Source organism: Salvelinus fontinalis, unplaced genomic scaffold (genome assembly GCF_029448725.1).
Source record: "Salvelinus fontinalis isolate EN_2023a unplaced genomic scaffold, ASM2944872v1 scaffold_1911, whole genome shotgun sequence".
NCBI lineage: Eukaryota > Metazoa > Chordata > Actinopteri > Salmoniformes > Salmonidae > Salvelinus > Salvelinus fontinalis.
This window is the reverse complement of record NW_026602120.1, coordinates 18,550-24,687: the sequence shown is the minus strand read 5'-3', so window position 1 is coordinate 24,687 and position 6,138 is coordinate 18,550. Positions and strand designations below refer to the sequence as shown.

The 6,138-nt window shown below is 50.8% G+C and overlaps 3 long non-coding RNA genes across 33 annotated transcripts; 1 reads left to right on the top strand and 2 right to left on the bottom strand.

The window, feature by feature from the left end:
• The first annotated feature begins 7 nt into the window (after nucleotides 1-7).
• LOC129850295 (uncharacterized) lies at nucleotides 8-5,130 on the top strand. Of its 31 annotated transcripts, none has more exons than XR_008758765.1 (9): nucleotides 8-216; nucleotides 366-998; nucleotides 1,073-2,376; nucleotides 2,451-2,488; nucleotides 2,563-2,715; nucleotides 3,125-3,269; nucleotides 3,382-3,605; nucleotides 3,755-4,649; nucleotides 4,898-5,130. It is a non-coding gene; the product is annotated as an uncharacterized LOC129850295 (long non-coding RNA). The 31 variants fall into 31 exon arrangements; XR_008758766.1 differs by having other exon boundaries at nucleotides 2,563-2,972; nucleotides 3,232-3,605; nucleotides 3,755-4,162; nucleotides 4,500-4,649; XR_008758759.1 differs by having other exon boundaries at nucleotides 9-216; nucleotides 366-816; nucleotides 854-998; nucleotides 2,563-2,972; nucleotides 3,232-3,605.
• Nucleotides 2,390-2,949, bottom strand: LOC129850297 (uncharacterized). Its single transcript, XR_008758768.1, has 3 exons — nucleotides 2,908-2,949; nucleotides 2,684-2,759; nucleotides 2,390-2,535 (listed from the first exon to the last, which is right to left on the bottom strand). It is a non-coding gene; the product is annotated as an uncharacterized LOC129850297 (long non-coding RNA).
• On the bottom strand, nucleotides 3,178-3,748 carry LOC129850296 (uncharacterized). The gene is made up of 3 exons (XR_008758767.1): nucleotides 3,690-3,748; nucleotides 3,430-3,541; nucleotides 3,178-3,241 (listed from the first exon to the last, which is right to left on the bottom strand). It is a non-coding gene; the product is annotated as an uncharacterized LOC129850296 (long non-coding RNA).
• Nucleotides 5,131-6,138: the final 1,008 nt, after the last annotated feature.

Here is a 6,138-nt window from a genome sequence, read left to right as displayed (position 1 = left end):
ACCTGGCTGGGACACTACATGGAACTAGAGGTAGGATCACCTGGTGGGACACTACATGGAACTAGAGGTAGGTTCACCTGGCTGGGACACTACATGGAACTAGAGGTAGGTTCACCTGGTGGGACACTACATGGAACTAGAGGTAGGTTCACCTGGTGGGACACTACATGGAACTAGAGGTAGGTTCACCTGGTGGGACACTACATGGAACTAGAGGTAGGATCACCTGGTGGGACACTACATGGAACTAGAGGTAGGATCACCTGGTGGGACACTACATGGAACTAGAGGTAGGATCACCTGGCTGGGACACTACATGGAACTAGAGGTAGGTTCACCTGGTGGGACACTACATGGAACTAGAGGTAGGTTCACCTGGCTGGGACACTACATGGAACTAGAGGTAGGTTCACCTGGTGGGACACTACATGGAACTAGAGGTAGGATCACCTGGTGGGACACTACATGGAACTAGAGGTAGGTTCACCTGGTGGGACACTACATGGAACTAGAGGTAGGTTCACCTGGTGGGACACTACATGGAACTAGAGGTAGGTTCACCTGGCTGGGACACTACATGGAACTAGAGGTAGGTTCACCTGGTGGGACACTACATGGAACTAGAGGTAGGTTCACCTGGTGGGACACTACATGGAACTAGAGGTAGGATCACCTGGTGGGACACTACATGGAACTAGAGGTAGGTTCACCTGGTGGGACACTACATGGAACTAGAGGTAGGTTCACCTGGTGGGACACTACATGGAACTAGAGGTAGGTTCACCTGGCTGGGACACTACATGGAACTAGAGGTAGGTTCACCTGGTGGGACACTACATGGAACTAGAGGTAGGATCACCTGGCTGGGACACTACATGGAACTAGAGGTAGGATCACCTGGTGGGACACTACATGGAACTAGAGGTAGGTTCACCTGGTGGGACACTACATGGAACTAGAGGTAGGTTCACCTGGTGGGACACTACATGGAACTAGAGGTAGGATCACCTGGTGGGACACTACATGGAACTAGAGGTAGGTTCACCTGGTGGGACACTACATGGAACTAGAGGTAGGTTCACCTGGCTGGGACACTACATGGAACTAGAGGTAGGTTCACCTGGTGGGACACTACATGGAACTAGAGGTAGGTTCACCTGGTGGGACACTACATGGAACTAGAGGTAGGATCACCTGGTGGGACACTACATGGAACTAGAGGTAGGTTCACCTGGTGGGACACTACATGGAACTAGAGGTAGGTTCACCTGGTGGGACACTACATGGAACTAGAGGTAGGATCACCTGGCTGGGACACTACATGGAACTAGAGGTAGGTTCACCTGGTGGGACACTACATGGAACTAGAGGTAGGATCACCTGGTGGGACACTACATGGAACTAGAGGTAGGATCACCTGGCTGGGACACTACATGGAACTAGAGGTAGGATCACCTGGTGGGACACTACATGGAACTAGAGGTAGGTTCACCTGGTGGGACACTACATGGAACTAGAGGTAGGATCACCTGGTGGGACACTACATGGAACTAGAGGTAGGTTCACCTGGTGGGACACTACATGGAACTAGAGGTAGGTTCACCTGGTGGGACACTACATGGAACTAGAGGTAGGATCACCTGGCTGGGACACTACATGGAACTAGAGGTAGGTTCACCTGGTGGGACACTACATGGAACTAGAGGTAGGATCACCTGGTGGGACACTACATGGAACTAGAGGTAGGATCACCTGGTGGGACACTACATGGAACTAGAGGTAGGTTCACCTGGTGGGACACTACATGGAACTAGAGGTAGGATCACCTGGTGGGACACTACATGGAACTAGAGGTAGGTTCACCTGGTGGGACACTACATGGAACTAGAGGTAGGATCACCTGGTGGGACACTACATGGAACTAGAGGTAGGATCACCTGGCTGGGACACTACATGGAACTAGAGGTAGGATCACCTGGTGGGACACTACATGGAACTAGAGGTAGGATCACCTGGCTGGGACACTACATGGAACTAGAGGTAGGTTCACCTGGCTGGGACACTACATGGAACTAGAGGTAGGATCACCTGGTGGGACACTACATGGAACTAGAGGTAGGATCACCTGGCTGGGACACTACATGGAACTAGAGGTAGGATCACCTGGTGGGACACTACATGGAACTAGAGGTAGGTTCACCTGGTGGGACACTACATGGAACTAGAGGTAGGATCACCTGGCTGGGACACTACATGGAACTAGAGGTAGGATCACCTGGTGGGACACTACATGGAACTAGAGGTAGGTTCACCTGGTGGGACACTACATGGAACTAGAGGTAGGTTCACCTGGTGGGACACTACATGGAACTAGAGGTAGGATCACCTGGTGGGACACTACATGGAACTAGAGGTAGGATCACCTGGTGGGACACTACATGGAACTAGAGGTAGGTTCACCTGGCTGGGACACTACATGGAACTAGAGGTAGGATCACCTGGTGGGACACTACATGGAACTAGAGGTAGGATCACCTGGTGGGACACTACATGGAACTAGAGGTAGGTTCACCTGGTGGGACACTACATGGAACTAGAGGTAGGTTCACCTGGTGGGACACTACATGGAACTAGAGGTAGGTTCACCTGGTGGGACACTACATGGAACTAGAGGTAGGATCACCTGGCTGGGACACTACATGGAACTAGAGGTAGGTTCACCTGGCTGGGACACTACATGGAACTAGAGGTAGGTTCACCTGGTGGGACACTACATGGAACTAGAGGTAGGTTCACCTGGTGGGACACTACATGGAACTAGAGGTAGGTTCACCTGGTGGGACACTACATGGAACTAGAGGTAGGATCACCTGGTGGGACACTACATGGAACTAGAGGTAGATTCACCTGGCTGGGACACTACATGGAACTAGAGGTAGGATCACCTGGTGGGACACTACATGGAACTAGAGGTAGGATCACCTGGTGGGACACTACATGGAACTAGAGGTAGGATCACCTGGTGGGACACTACATGGAACTAGAGGTAGGATCACCTGGTGGGACACTACATGGAACTAGAGGTAGGATCACCTGGTGGGACACTACATGGAACTAGAGGTAGGATCACCTGGTGGGACACTACATGGAACTAGAGGTAGGTTCACCTGGTGGGACACTACATGGAACTAAAGGTAGGTTCACCTGGTGGGACACTACATGGAACTAGAGGTAGGTTCACCTGGCTGGGACACTACATGGAACTAGAGGTAGGATCACCTGGTGGGACACTACATGGAACTAGAGGTAGGATCACCTGGCTGGGACACTACATGGAACTAGAGGTAGGATCACCTGGTGGGACACTACATGGAACTAGAGGTAGGTTCACCTGGCTGGGACACTACATGGAACTAGAGGTAGGTTCACCTGGTGGGACACTACATGGAACTAGAGGTAGGTTCACCTGGTGGGACACTACATGGAACTAGAGGTAGGTTCACCTGGCTGGGACACTACATGGAACTAGAGGTAGGTTCACCTGGTGGGACACTACATGGAACTAGAGGTAGGTTCACCTGGTGGGACACTACATGGAACTAGAGGTAGGATCACCTGGTGGGACACTACATGGAACTAGAGGTAGGATCACCTGGTGGGACACTACATGGAACTAGAGGTAGATTCACCTGGCTGGGACACTACATGGAACTAGAGGTAGGTTCACCTGGTGGGACACTACATGGAACTAGAGGTAGGTTCACCTGGTGGGACACTACATGGAACTAGAGGTAGGATCACCTGGTGGGACACTACATGGAACTAGAGGTAGGTTCACCTGGTGGGACACTACATGGAACTAGAGGTAGGTTCACCTGGTGGGACACTACATGGAACTAGAGGTAGGTTCACCTGGTGGGACACTACATGGAACTAGAGGTAGGATCACCTGGTGGGACACTACATGGAACTAGAGGTAGGATCACCTGGTGGGACACTACATGGAACTACAGGTAGGATCACCTGGTGGGACACTACATGGAACTAGAGGTAGGTTCACCTGGTGGGACACTACATGGAACTAAAGGTAGGTTCACCTGGTGGGACACTACATGGAACTAGAGGTAGGTTCACCTGGCTGGGACACTACATGGAACTAGAGGTAGGATCACCTGGTGGGACACTACATGGAACTAGAGGTAGGATCACCTGGCTGGGACACTACATGGAACTAGAGGTAGGATCACCTGGTGGGACACTACATGGAACTAGAGGTAGGTTCACCTGGCTTTGACACTACATGGAACTAGAGGTAGGTTCACCTGGCTGGGACACTACATGGAACTAGAGGTAGGATCACCTGGCTGGGACACTACATGGAACTAGAGGTAGGTTCACCTGGTGGGACACTACATGGAACTAGAGGTAGGTTCACCTGGTGGGACACTACATGGAACTAGAGGTAGGTTCACCTGGTGGGACACTACATGGAACTAGAGGTAGGTTCACCTGGCTGGGACACTACATGGAACTAGAGGTAGGTTCACCTGGTGGGACACTACATGGAACTAGAGGTAGGATCACCTGGTGGGACACTACATGGAACTAGAGGTAGGATCACCTGGCTGGGACACTACATGGAACTAGAGGTAGGATCACCTGGTGGGACACTACATGGAACTAGAGGTAGGATCACCTGGTGGGACACTACATGGAACTAGAGGTAGATTCACCTGATGGGACACTACATGGAACTAGAGGTAGGATCACCTGGTGGGACACTACATGGAACTAGAGGTAGGTTCACCTGGTGGGACACTACATGGAACTAGAGGTTGGGGTGTGTCTGTGTGGCTAGATCTTGTTTAAAAAGCTGTTTTTATGAAACTGTGTGTAGGTGGTGTTGAGGGAGGACCAGAGGCCTGAGGAGGGGGAGGCGATTGCTCGCAGCCTGATGAAGGAGCTGGGTGTCGGGGATGACAGCCTGGTGACTGGGGCCTACGTGGACCTCTTGCTGGAAGGCCAGGGATAGAAACACACAGTAACCCTCCCATGACTAAAGCATTCCCATCATGGATTGTGAAAGCAACTGAAAAACTGTTTTTGTAATAAAAAATAAAATAAAAAATATTTGTGTGATGTTTAATATGGTCTAAGGGCCTGGGTCTGGGTTTCTGCTAAGAATGTAGGGAGCTGGGTCTCTACTAAGATAATGTAGGGAGCTGGGTCTAAGATAATGTAGGGAGCTGGGTCTCTGCTAAGATAACGTAGGGAGCTGGGTCTCTGCTAAGATAACGTAGGGAGCTGGGTCTACTAAGAATGTAGGGAGCTGGGTCTCTGCTAAGATAATGTAGGGAGCTGGGTCTCTGCTAAGATAATGTAGGGAGCTGGGTCTCTGCTAAGATAATGTAGGGAGCTGGGTCTCTGCTAAAATAACGTAGGGAGCTGGGTCTCTGCTAAGATAATGTAGGGAGCTGGGTCTCTGCTAAGATAATGTAGGGAGCTGGGTCTCTGCTAAGATAATGTAGGGAGCTGGGTCTCTGCTAAAATAACGTAGGGAGCTAGGTCTCTGCTAAGATAACGTAGGGAGCTGGGTCTCTACTAAGGTAACGTAAGGAGCTGGGCTTCTACTAAGATAACGTAGGGAGCTGGGTCTCTACTAAGATAACGTAGGGAGCTGGGTCTCTACTAAGATAACGTAGGGAGCTGGGTCTCTACTAAGATAACGTAGGGAGCTGGGTTTCTGCTAAGATAACGTAGGGAGCTGGGTCTCTACTAAGATAACGTAGGGAGCTGGGTTTCTACTAAGATAACGTAGGGATCTGGGTCTCTACTAAGATAACGTAGGGAGCTGGGTCTCTACTAAGATAACGTAGGGAGCTGGGTCTCTGCTAAGATAACGTAGGGAGCTGGGTCTCTGCTAAGATAACGTAGGGAGCTGGGTCTCTGCTAAGATAACTTAGGGAGCTGGGTCTCTGCTAAGATAACGTAGGGAGCTGGGTCTCTGCTAAGATAACGTAGGGAGCTGGGTCTCTGCTAAGATAACGTAGGGAGCTGGGTCTCTGCTAAGATAACGTAGGGAGCTGGGTCTCTACTAAGATAACGTAGGGAGCTGGGTCTCTACTAAGATAACGTAGG